The sequence below is a fragment of the Perca fluviatilis genome, chromosome 11 (assembly GCF_010015445.1).
Source record: "Perca fluviatilis chromosome 11, GENO_Pfluv_1.0, whole genome shotgun sequence".
NCBI classification, from domain to species: Eukaryota; Metazoa; Chordata; class Actinopteri; order Perciformes; family Percidae; genus Perca; species Perca fluviatilis.
In genome coordinates this window covers 30,862,634-30,876,451 of record NC_053122.1, presented here as the reverse complement: position 1 = coordinate 30,876,451, position 13,818 = coordinate 30,862,634, and the positions used below count along the sequence as shown (strand labels likewise).

The window sequence follows — 13,818 nt, the reverse complement described above, 5'->3', positions numbered from 1 at the left end:
TTTAAGTTTTTGAAGTAGCATATAAAAGGTTTGCAGTCACTTGATTTAGATTCACTCAAAAATGATTGGTCTTATAAAATCTAAGTAAGATAAACAACATAGCAAGATAATATATTTACTTTTAGGCTGAAATCAATTTTGCTAAAAACTGTACTTTTGTGCTTGATTTCGTTGTTTTAACTGTATTAGGTGAAAATACTTAAAACAAGAATCTATCGATTTTCACAACTAAGACAATTCACTTCTTCCATTTCACTTCTAACAAGTGGCTCTGTTCAGTGTTTAAATCCAACCGTTACACCCCCCCGCCAGTAGGGGAAGACCGTGCCTCTGCTCTCAGGTGACCGATTCAAGTTCTGTCCTCCTGACGTTTGCGTTTGATACGATACACCAACTGACAAAGAAAGATCTTATTTGCTTCGCCAAACGATCTCACGAAAAAGTAAGTGAAATACGTTACAGTTTCATGATGTTATGGTTGTAGTGCAACGGTTTTGGGTCTAACCGTAAGCCATTTCCCTCGTAGTGCTTTGTTATATTCCGGTTTTAATCAGGTTGACCAAAAAAGGTTCAACAACTCACTTCAGCATTTGTTTTTCCCCTCGTCGCCATCTTGCCAGTCAAGCAGCGACTTGTTCAAAAATTTTTATTTTTGGTAAACTCTTTGTGCACAAACAATGTTCTCAATGCTCGAGTTCATGTGTAAATCCCCTGGTGAGACTTCGTGCAAAGTTTCATGTTGTGTCGAGCCTTCTTAGTGTTTTACATATATAGGGTTAGGGTTAGTGGGTTAGTGATTTTGATGCGATAAAAGTAGCCTCTACTTCTCCCATTCAAAAGGCCGTTTGACCAGAAAACGACAATACGATCAATCTTAAAAGTGGCGTTTCCGTCCTAATTATGCTTTTAAACGAAGTTTGACTCTGGTACATTCACAAAAAGATCCTAGGTTGCATTGTGGCGAGAGTTACGCTTTAAATGGATTGCATATTGCGCTTTGTTTGCTGCTGTGCACGACATGTATGCTTTGCCGCATTGTATGTTTTGTGTCATCGTGTTAACCTGCTTGCGTTGTTGTTACAAATAAGACATACCAGCTCTTTCAATTAGTTTTAGTGTACAGTACATACTTGATAGCCAATACAATCACTCATTTTAGGCAAGTCACTCGGCGGCCACCTTGCAACGTACTTTGGGCAGTTATCGGCAAGCTATTTTCCTATTGAAGTGAATGGGGAAGCATACAGGAATAGAGGGAATATGTTTAGGCTACACAGCTGCCATACTGGCTTTACAAACTAACCCCATGCATTTCTATGGATGCTGTGTCTCCCCATTAGAAAGTATCTGGGCTACAATGCAAAAGTCCTGAGAAATACCGTCACATACAATGTTTATGTTGTAATGTTTGTTTACACTGTATACATTCAAATATTATTTTTGCAATCAGTACAAATTGTATGGTCTTTTATTTCAGATGACTCCAGTCCACAAGCAAGAAAGCGTTCCAGGACGGAGCGTGTGTGTGGAAGCCCTGTCTGTAAGTTAACATTTATACATGCATTTAAGAAACCAGAGTCATATTCCTACCATGGAACTACTGACCCTCAGCCTGCTGCTTATCATGTGACTGTTCTGATGGGTTTGTCTCTTCCTGCCTTTTTTCAGGTCAGTAGACATCACTGCCACCACCACCTGCATGTAATTTTTTTTTTTTTGCAATTGTCTAATGTAACATTGTAGTTATGCAATGGCATTTGCAAGAAACCTACCGGGTCAATATATAATTGTGGGAGATTTTGAGTTTGAATAATTTTGGGAAAAAATATATTTATTTACAAAATATTATTATCTTCCCTGATAAATCATCCCTGAAATATTTTGTTTTTAGTCATTGCCAAGCTCAGGCATAATTGATTTCAGATATTTAGTTTTAAAAACAAGAAGTTTACTCATTATTTGGTCAACTATTTTACGGACAAAACCTATAAGTTTTAACTTTAAGTAAATGGCAGACATTTAAAAAAATCATTACTCTTGGAAGAATATGTGTCTATTTACCTACCTTTTCAATTAAAATACCCAATTAATTAAGAAAATACACATTTTGTTCAATTGAAACCCCAAATTTCAAGTACTGAAGTAACCGGTCTGTATATTTTGTTTCCAAACTGCTTGATTCATGATAAATTTCTTGATGAAATTATGCTGAGGTATATATTTGACAGCTACTCAGTTTCTAAATATTTACTTGGAGATTAGGGAACCATTGAAATACATATATTTTTTTAAAAACATAATGGTAACTTAATTGACAGCCCAGTATCATAGTTGACAAAAGTAACATAGTTGACTGGACATGAAAAGGTAGGATGATGTATTTAACAAAAACAATCCATCCAATCCAATCAATTATGTTAGCTAATCTTTTATTGCATTTAATAAAGACCTGTTGAATATTTCATGACATAAAGGAGAAATACAGACGCACATCAGTTTACAAGGATCAATCACAACTTTATTAACAAGCACATATCATAAGCAAGAGATCCTAACATAGAAAACAACAAAAGTATCAAAAACAGCACTTGCACAAAAATTCCACCATGTAAACATTTTGAAAATCTTCTTTGTGGAATGAAAGACAGTAGTGCATTGTATTGAACAAAAAATAATAGTGCACTGCAATAAGTAACAATAACCAAATAGTGTTTTATTCTGTTGGTTAACAGAATAAGTGTGCTGCCTTGGATCAACATTTTAATAGTGCAAACAGTTGTATCTCAAAAACATTCATATGTCAGAACTCAAGTAAAACATTGGCATACCCTCCAACTTCCAGGCACCCATGAAACTGGCGGAGACAGAACACACTAGGGCTGCCACCTCTTAGTCGATTAGTCGACTAATCGGTCGTTTTGGTCTTAGTCGACTAAGATTTCTTTAGTCGATTAGTCATTTTTTATGCTTATTCATGCTTAATTACTTATTTCCAAGAAACTTCTGAGCACATTTATGGTAAACACAAGATTTAAAGTGGTGCTTTTGCAGGATTAATTGTTGAGAATCTCAGTTTTACAGATGGTTAATTAACTACATTTATATTGTGCTTTTCTAGTCTTAACCACCTCTCAAAGCGCACAGCTCTGTCAATTAAATCAACTAATCAATTAGTCGACAAAATCGTATAAGTGTTAGTCAACTAAGAATTTCTTTAGTCAAGGACAGCCCTAGAACACACTCCCCATTTTCTAACCCAAGAACATGGCCAATTATGGTTTGTTTTTCAATGACTTTGTCAAGCTCAATCAAGTAATCTTTGAGTGTGTGTGTGTGTGTGTGTGTGTGTGTTTGTTTGTATGCGTGTGTGTGTGTGTGTGTTTATCTGTGCGTGTGTGTATATCAGAGGTGTATAGTCCAGGTGCCAGAAAGTAGAAATCCTGTCCAGCAGCTGTCCCAACCATCACTAAACCATGACAACCCAAGTTTGATATTAGTAATCAGAGGTGCAGTGCTACGCGCCCCTCTGTGCTTCCGTTGGAGCAGTCGCCCACTCATGGTCTAATAAGCACGGTGTCTGTCCCCCGGCTCAGATCGGTTAAATCAAAGGTAAACAAAAGATGCGCTATACTTAACAACCTAATTGGAATTAAAACTACTGCAATAGAACAAAATAGGAAAATTAGATGTGGACTATTAAATATTAGATCTCTGTCTTCTAAAGCAGTACTGGTAAACGAGTTGATATCAGACAATAAAATTGATTTATTTTGTCTTACTGAAACCTGGCTGGGCCATGAAGACTATGTTAGTCTAAATGAAGCCACTCCTCCCAGCCATATTAATACTCAAATTCCTAGAGGCTCAGGCCGAGAAGGGGAGTTGCAGCCATCTTTGATGCAAGCCTGCTAATTACTCCTAAACCTAAATTACATTATAACTCATTTGAAAGTCTTGTTCTTAATCTTCAACATCCAAAATGGAAAACATTACAGCCAATTATATTCGTTGTTATTTACAGGGCTCCAGGTCCGTATTCTGAATTTTTATCTGAATTCTCACAGTGTTTTATCATGTTTAGTCCTTAAATCAGACAAAGTACTTCTTGTAGGTGATTTTAATATCCATGTGGACGTTGACAATGACAGCCTTAGTACTGCTTTCAACTCATTACTGGATTCAATCGGTTTCAGTCAGAGTGTGCACAAGGCGACGCACTGTTTTAACCACACCCTCGACCTTGTGCTGGCATATGGTATTGAAATTGAGGATTTAATAATATTTTCGCAGAATTCGGTATTATCAGATCATTCTTTAATCACTTTCGAATTCTTACTACCTGATTATATTAAATTAGATAAAAGCTCCTACACCAGATGCTTATCTGACAGTGCTATAGCTAAATTTAAAGAAGATATTCCAACAGCATTCGACTCTATGTCATGCCTTAACATAACAGAGGACCTGTATGTTAACCTCAGTCCCTCTCAAATTGATGCATTTGTAGACGGTGTTACGACATGCCTACGGACGACCTTAGACTCCGTCGCTCCCCTGAAAAAGAAGATGATGAAGCAAAGGAAACTAGCACCTTGGTATAACTCCCAAACTCGCAGAATTAAAACAAATTTCGGAAACCTCGAATGTAACTGGCGTTCCACCAAGGTGGAAGAATCTCGTTTGGATTGGCAAGAAAGTCTCAAAACCTATAGGAAGGCCCTAAGAAAGGCCAGATCAGACTATTACTCATCACTAATAGAAGAAAACAAGAACAACCCAAGGTTTCTTTTCAGCACTGTCGCCAGGCTGACAGATAGCCACAGCTCTACTGAGCCTTCTATTCCTCTAGCTCTGAGTAGTGATGACTTCATGAGCTTCTTCAATGATAAAATTACAACAATTAGAGATAAAATTCATCACCTTTTACACTCAACTTCTAACGGTTCACCTTTAAACGTCTTAGAGTCGGAAATAAAGACTAGTCTCGACATATACTTAGACTGCTTGCTTTTATCCTATAGATCTTCAACAATTATTGTTAAAGATATCCTCAGCTAAGCCATCTACCTGTCTCTTGGACCCCATCCCAACGAGACTACTCAAAGAAGCATTACCTGTGGTTAACACCTCATTACTAGATATGATCAATATGTCTCTATTAACAGGTTATGTACCACAGTCATTTAAAGTAGCTGTGATAAAACCTCTTCTGAAAAAACCCACCCTGGATCCTGAGGTTTCTTAGCAAACTATAGACCTATATCTAACCTTCCTTTTCTATCCAAGATCCTTGAGAAGGTGGTTGCTAATCAGTTATGTGATTTTCTACATAGCAACAGTTTATTTGATGACTTTCAATCAGGATTTAGAAAGAATCATAGCACAGAGACGGCACTGGTGAAAATTACTAACGACCTTTTAACTGCTGCAGACAAAGGTCTTGTCTCCATTCTTGTTTTACTAGATCTTAGTGCTGCATTTGACACAATTGACCATTCAATCCTGTTACAGAGATTGGAACACTTGGTTGGCATTAAAGGAATTGCTCTGAGTTGGTTTAGGTCCTATTTCTCTGATCGATCTCAATTTGTGAATGTTAATGATAAATCCTCCAAGTACGCTTAAAAGTTAGCCATGGGGTTCCTCAAGGCTCAGTGCTTGGACCAATTCTATTCTCCTTATATATGCTTCCTCTAGGCAATATTATTAGAAAACACTCAATTAACTTTCACTGTTATCGGATGACACCCAATTATACTTGTCAATCAAACCAGACGAAACCAGTCAGCTAGCAAAATTTCAAGAGTGCATTAAGGATATAAAATCCTGGATGACCTATAATTTTCTGATGTTAAACCCTAACAAAACTGAAGTTATTGTGCTGGGCCCTAAACACCTCCGAACTTCATTATCTAGAGATATAGCTACTCTGGATGGTGTTGCCCTGGCCTCCAGCACCACTGTTAGAAATTTAGGAGTTATCTTTGATCAGGATATATCCTTTAATGCCAATCTAAAACAAACCTCAAGAACAGCCTTTTTTCATCTTCGTAACATTGCCAAAATTAGGAATATCCTGTCTCAAAACGACGCTGAAAAACTAGTCCATGCATTTGTTACTTCCAGGCTGGACTATTGTAATTCCCTACTGTCAGGTTGCTCAAATAAGTCTCTTAAGACTCTCCAGCTGATCCAGAATGCTGCAGCGTGTTCTCACAAGAACTAAGAAAAGAGATCATATTTCTCCTGTATTAGCTTCTCTGCATTGGCTTCCTGTTGAATCCAGGATTGAGTTTAAAGTCCTTCTCTTGACCTACAAAGCTCTAAATGGTCTAGCACCATCATATTTAGAAGAGCTCCTAATACCCTATTGTCCTACTAGAGCACTGCGCTCCCCAAATGCAGAGTTACTGGTGGTACCTAGAGTCTCTAAAAGCAGAATGGGAGCTAGAGCCTTCAGTTATCAGGCTCCTCTCCTATGGAACCAGCTCCCGATCTGGGTTCGGGGGCAGAAACTGTCACCTCATTCAAGAATGAACTTAAAACTCTCCTATTTGATAAAGCTTATAGTTAGGGGTGAGGAGTTGCAGTGTTCACCTAACTGGCCCAACTGCTTCTCTTCATAATTGTTAGATTAATAATACATAACAAAGTAGAGGGAGGCAGGCCAGCCAAGCCAGATCCGCGGGGGAGAGTTCTAAGCCCGAAAAAAAGCTACCTCTCCTTATGACCTGTCTCTCTTAGTTACCTGTTATAGTTACGCTGTTATAGTCCTAGACTGCCGGGGACTTCCTTCCTTTGACACACTGAGCTGCTCTCTCTTCTCCCTTTCTATTACTGTTTCTATTACTGTTACTATTACTATTACTATTTGTGTGCAGCCCGTCCCAGAAATGCTTGTTACTAATCCTAGCTTCTGGGGAGGTTTACTCCCGGAGTCCTTATGCTTTTTTCCCCAGCGTATTTCCTTGGAGAACGTTTGCACCAAGACCCTGGTTGCGCTGTCGCCGTGGTCCTGCTGCACTCCCTGCTGAGCTCAGCGATGCCCTGCAATGTCATGCGCGTCCTGCTGAACCCTGCAGCTTCCCGCTACATCCAGTCACTGTTCCATTATTAATGTGACTACTATCGCCACTGTTCATCACACCCCCAACCGGCTCGTCAGACACCGCCTACCAAGAGCCTGGGTCTGTCCGAGGTTTCTTCCCAAGAGGGAGTTTTTCCTCGCCACTGTCGCACTGCTTGCTCTTGAGGGAATTACTGGAATTGTTGGAATTGTTGGGGCTTTGTAAAATATAGAGTGTGGTCTAGACCTACTCTATCTGTAAAGTGTCTCGAGATAACTTATGTTATGATTTGATACTATAAATAAAATTGAATTGAATTGAATTAAACCAGCTCCTCTACCAGGTAGATGAGCTCGTTAGTGAAAACACCTGTTCTAGATGTAGAGGCAGATCCAAAAACATGGCAGGATTTTTACTTTCTGGCACCTGGACTATACACCTCTGGTGTCTATATGTGTGTGTGCTTGACCGTGTGCTTGTGCCACGTGTTTGTTAGAGTGTGTGTGTGTGCGCATGTCCTTAGCTATGAAGATATGATTTGGCAATATCTTCCCACACATCTCTTTTTATTTCAACATGACGTGCTGTCACGTGCTGTGGGGCAGGAATCAACCTGAGCACATCCTCAAATGGATACCAGAGCGCATCCTCTCGCATCGGCCAGTAGTAACGATTGTGTCCCACTCTGTGCATACACTTAACATGAACATGTGTCTCACTCACTTCCACAATGGTTCCAGGGTAAACCTCATCGTCATATCTGATGACACACCACTGACCAACAATGTCATCTCTATCCCACTGTACTTCAAGGTCTGGTTGTTCTTGGTGCAATGCAGGAACAGCAGAGTTGACTTTGAAGTCGAAGGCCTGAGCTTGGTAACACTGACATTGCAGAATCTGCCTTGTTGAACACAGGCAGCTCACATCACGGTATGTCAGTTTCCCTGGTGCTTGCGTGATGACCTGGTGAATCCGCATAGTGCATGGTACAGCGGGGAGTCGTTGTGGCATCTGCTGTATGGCCTTTTCCACTGTAGCCTCTTCAATGTAGAAGATCTTGACCGCTGTATTGGTGTTTACCAATGCATTGAAAAGATGTTTAGCAGTGGAAATGTCTTCACCTTGGCTCACCAATCTGTCAGCTGTTCTCTTCAGAAGGCCTCCTACCCCATCGGGGGCACCCTTTCCGTGGCTGGTTTCAAAAAAGTTCCAAGTGCCCGCAGTGAAGCCCTGGTTGTACAATTCAGTTGTCAACATGTAAAAGTTGCCTTTCTGCCTGTACTGTGAGCAGGGACCATCACTGAAAAAGTGGATAATTGACATTGTTGGGCATGTTTCCTTGAGATGGTTAAGTACTGGGGAGAGGTGTGCCCATATGGCAGGTGGACCTTTTTCTTTGCATGGCGAAATTGTTGTGAAGCACAAGTGGTCTTCCTCACCACCAATGTAGAGGACCCCTGTATGAAGAGTTGCTTGTTGATGAGAAGAGGCAAAATGGACAGCTTGAATCTCTTTGTGAAACTTGCAAGAGTAGTTTTCAGAGAAATCAATGTGTATGAGGCATTCATTACTCTTCATGTTCTTTTTCAATTCCCTGTAGTAGTTAAACTGGGTCTTGATGTTGAACAAGTGCCTTTTGAACTTTTTGAGCTGTTTCTGGAAAGTCTCAATCAGGTCCTCCAAAGAACTCTCAATTTCCCTCTTCACGGTGATATTCACAGGCAACTTTTCTTTGCTGTCACCACTTTTCTTCTCTCTGAGGACAGTTTCAGTTGTCCACTGCACACAAGAAACTTGGGTTTGACCATCCTAGCCAGACTGAATCTTGAGGTCTTGTAGTTTGCAGTTCTTGCATTCCGCATACATGCATGGCTTAAATGTTGGATTACAGCAAGTTTCCTCAGCAAGAGATTCCAACTCTGTTTTCTCCAGAAGTTTAAGGTCATGAAGTTTCTCCACGATAAATTCCAAGTTTTCATGCACCTTACATAGACACGTATCTCTGTCTGCAATGGTTGGATGGACTACCCAGTATGGGCGCATTCGGCAGAAGAGTGTATAGGAAAGTTTGCTAGAGACGTTTTCCAGCAGGAATTTCCTATGGAGGTTTTTCATGGTGTCAGTCATAAACCGCTTCTGCTTTTTTACTTTTCCCTTTGTTACGGTCTGCTTTTTACCTGCTGTTGAACGACTTACGTCATCCCTGGTGTAAAAGGCAACAACCTGGTCTTGCAGTTTTAAGTGTGTGGATATGTATTTCTTCCTGGCAAAACGGGCTATTTCGTCCCCATTTGTGTTCACATTCTTGCAGAATCGTTTGGCTGAGACACCCAGTGTGTCATGAATGATTTTCTGGAACCTGTATTTTTTCAATATTTTTCCAGATACGATTCTGGCGATTAGGTTCCTGGTCTTTTCTTTTGCTGCACACTGAAATTTTTGTTTGAGGCTTTTCACAAGTGCATGATGATAGACCAGAGTTCTCCACATCATTACTGACGGGACTTGTTCCGAGCATCCTTTTTGTTCTTTTCCTCGGAGAGTCGACACTGCACAGTAGCCGTTCATAGCGCTTACGGTATTTGTCTGATGTTTTTGTTTGAGCTTTAAGCTTTTCCTTGAGTTTGCGATTCTCAATGTATATTTTCTGGTACCGTCTTCTTCTAGTCCTTCTTCCTTGTATTCTCTGTCTGTCTTAATTGTCACCATGCCACCATGTAATTTTGCATTTTAATCTAACATTATAATCTAAGTACTTTTTCATGAGACATTGTTCTGTTTAAGGTACTTTCTACATAGCCTGCCTACATAGTTCTGTTTGAGGTTCTTTCTACATAACCTTCTAACCTTCCTGGTTGTGGAACTGGTTGTTCCTCGCTGTCAGGACTCAGTGGTGGGGTATCAATAGCAGAAGCCTGTTTCTTTCTGCGTCTGCTCTGTTCCTGGGCTCTTCTCCAGGCCTTTCTCTTTGTGCGTTTTTCCCTCTCACTCTGTTCAGATATGGGCTTATAGTATGCCCCTTGCTCCCTCTTTTCTCTCCATTTCTGCCGGCCTTTTGCCAAGTATGCCTCCCTTTTTGCAGGATCAGCATCTCGTTGTGCACGGTAACGGCGCTGCTTTTCTGCAGCAGATAATCGTGGCATTTGCCTGAAAACAAGTTTACTTTTATAATATTTATTGCAAAGTATTTTATAGTTACTGTACAATTAGAATATTAAATGAACTCCTGAAAACTATAAGAACATGTCATGAATGTCAACTATGTTACTCTTGGTCAACTAAGTTACCTTTGCAGAGTAACATAGGTGACTGGTAACCTAGTTGACATTTTTGCTGTTTTTAGGGATAAAATCAAAATGGTTGCCTAGCACCAGACACCACATGGCATTTTACGGAGAGGTTCTTCTAAATATTATATGTACAACTGAGTAAAATTGAAATTCAAAGTTATTTATGAATTAATTGTAGTAACATTGTTGACATATGATAAGTACACATTTGCCCCAAGCACTACTTTAGGTGAAATAACTGAAAATGTGGACGGAGAACATACCTTGGAGTCTTGCTAGTTTTCTCTTCAGGAGGAAATGACATCATGTGGAGCAGGTCACGTGATTTGGAAAACACACTCTTCCTTGAGGGGTGTATTTGCTATGGGTAACTTAGATGACAGCGACTTCTCGGACACATATTCAATTTGTCAATTTCTATTGAAAATGTGACATATTGCCCAAAAAGACACATTGTTCACAATTACCTCAACTTAATGTAAATAATATAATTAAAACTGTTTTTGAATAAGTTTTTAAAATGTTTTTTTAGGTAATGAGATTGTGGTTGTAATTCATTTCGGACGGTTATTTAGTTGACATTTTAGGGATATCTAGTAAATTTTTTTAAATAAATGATTATTTCCATAATAATTAACTATGGAATTTGTAAATACAAGATCATGAAGAACACTGAAGACTTTTAAAATTTTATTTTAATAAGCATGTTTGCGAGATAAATCTCATGGACATGAAAACTCCCTCAATTATATATTGACCCTACCATAAATGAACTGACCAATATTCATATCTACTTTCTTTTTAGATGAGTCAACACCACACAGGAAACCAGCCGGTCGCCCAGAGCTGGATGGGTGTATTCTAACACAAGCTCGGCCTGCCACTTCATCTTGGGACCCAGTTGAAGGTACAGTGGCTTTTGCATAACTTAAATTATAACAGAACTGACTTCTCTTACAAAATGAGATTGTACAAGCGCTCCACTTTGTTCCATGTGTATAATTTGTGTTTCTATATGTTTTACAGCAACTTTTCCTGACAAGCCCGGAGGTTGGACCGGAGGTACTGCCATGCGTCGCATGCTACGGCGAGTCGCAACCAATGATGTTCTAAAACTGTATATCCTGCGGGGCAGAAAGGGAAAGAAGGCCTTCCAGGACCTGACTATCTGCAGGGTTATAACAGGCAGGTGTTACTTTATTGTTCACATCAGTATTATGCTTAGCTTGGCTAATAAGAGGTTTTAATTTGACTTGTAACGTTACTTCATTTTGACTTCTACTCTAGTGGTCTCCCAGAAAAACTTCCCCGTGCTGACTGCAGCAGACGCGGAGGACTTGATTGGAAGTTTGCCCCACACAGACGGTAAATTGAAATTCTTCTGTGATGTTAATAATAATCATAATAATCAAAAACTATCAATATTTGTGATCAGAATAAAAACAGGGTTGTTAGTCAGGCAATTTGTCTTGCTTTTGTTAATGTGTTTATTCTTAGTATGACATATCAAACTTTTGTTTCTTTCTTTTTAGGTCAGCTGAGAAGGACTGAGCCTTCAAAACCATGGAGCTCTATTTATTTTTTGTTTTTGCGGAAGCAAGAGCTGTTGGCCATCTTCTACACTGCTGCCATCCTCCTGCCTCCTCCCCTCTGGCACGCGATATAGATCCCTGCACACAAAAACAACCAGACACAAGAACAGCTTCTTTCCCTCTGCCATCCCTCTCCTGAACTGCTGATAAGTGGGCTCATCCCCACTTTGGCCATTCACCTACACATTACATACTTTATCATTCCAATATGCATTTTGCACAATACATTTGCACTATTACTTTGCACTCTACATCCTTATCTATTTTGTATTTTTTTATTATTCTTTGTATATTGTTAATTAAAGTTTTAAATCCAATCAAGTTTGCCTGTTCATTCATTCCTGCTAATATATAATAATTCATTCCTGCTCATGCAGACGGTTTAAAGTAATAATAAAATTAGTATCATTGTTATTAAAGTTTGTTAAAGGTTAGGGGAATGTAAAAAAGAACGTTAGGGGAACGTTAGGGGAACGTTCCATAAAGGTTACAACGTTAGGGGAAGGTTTTCTAAAGGTTGCAACCTTCAGGGAACGTTAGGGGAACGTTCCATAAAGGTTACAACGTTAGGGGAAGGTTCTCTAAAGGTTGCAACGTAAGGGGAACGTTAGGGGAACGTTCTCTAAGGGTTGCAACGTTCTGGGAACGTTCTGACAACGTAACCAAAAACGAACGTTCCCAGAACGTTCAACCAACTTTCCATAATAACCAAAACACAACCAAACCTAACCTTCAGGGAACGTTCGCGCAACCAAAAACGAACGTTCCCAGAACGTTCTTGGAACCAAAAATTGTTAGCTGGGGAGCTGCCTCAGAGCCTCTGAAGGTGAAGTGAGTTTCCCCAGGTGAAGTTTAAACACACATGTTTAACTTAAAGTTACATTTGTAATGAATGTATTGTATGCTAAAGACGATTCAGCATCAGCAAAAGCAGCGAGTCTATTACGTTAGCCAAAATCAGCGGTCAAATTGCTCCATCGTGATTTGTAAGAGGACTCTGCCCTTTGATTAGCTAATTTTGATTTTAGTAAAGACAAGAACAGCTTGTAAAAATATTAAATATTGTTTGTATCCATAACGTTTACTGATGGTCGCCGTTACGCCGAAGTTATGTTACAACACACAATACAGTGCCAGTTAGGAGATCGATCATTTGATTAGCTAAACAGTCCTATAAATCCACTTCCTCTCAGATATCACAGCAATGAAACCAGGTGACAACTGGGGAAATAACAATAAATAAATAATATACATAAATAATAATAATAAATAAATAAATACAATAGGATTAAGTAGTCTAAACATAACTGATGTGTGCATGTGATAAATCTTTCTGATGTTATATTTTTTATAGGCTACTTATTAGCTACATGGCCCTACAGTGTAATGTAATACAAGATAACCAGAGGTTTTCACATTTCGACTTTTGCAGCCAAGAGTAGTTGAAGAAAGTAGCTGGAGCCTAACCATGAAAAGTAAGGCTAAAAGTGGGGATATTGCCAGTTTTTTTGCTAAAAAAATTCAAAGTACACAGGAGGAAGAGCGTGAGGGAAATGAAGGAGAAGGCAATAAACTGGAGAGACCAGGAGGGTCAGAGCAGGAGAAGACAGAAGGAGACAAGGAAATAAGTGACGGAGAAGAGGAAATAAGGGCAGGAGACAAGGAAATAAGTGAAGGAGATGAGGAAATAAGTGAAGGAGACGAGGAAAAAGAAGAATCAGTCTGGGATGAAGAGAAGGCTCCAGATTCAGAGAGAGGGACAGAGGCAGGGAGTGATCAGGAGGAGGAAGATGACAGAGAGGAAGAGAGTAGACCTGCAATTCCCCCTGGACCACATGGTATGTTTTTATTCTTCTTCCATATAAA

The 13,818-nt window shown here is 39.5% G+C and overlaps 1 long non-coding RNA gene across 1 annotated transcript; it reads left to right on the top strand.

Moving 5' to 3' along the window:
- The first annotated feature begins 340 nt into the window (after positions 1–340).
- LOC120568929 lies at positions 341–11,545 on the top strand. Its single transcript, XR_005640806.1, has 5 exons — positions 341–442; positions 1,478–1,540; positions 1,669–1,701; positions 11,166–11,267; positions 11,387–11,545. It is a non-coding gene; the product is annotated as an uncharacterized LOC120568929 (long non-coding RNA).
- Positions 11,546–13,818: the final 2,273 nt, after the last annotated feature.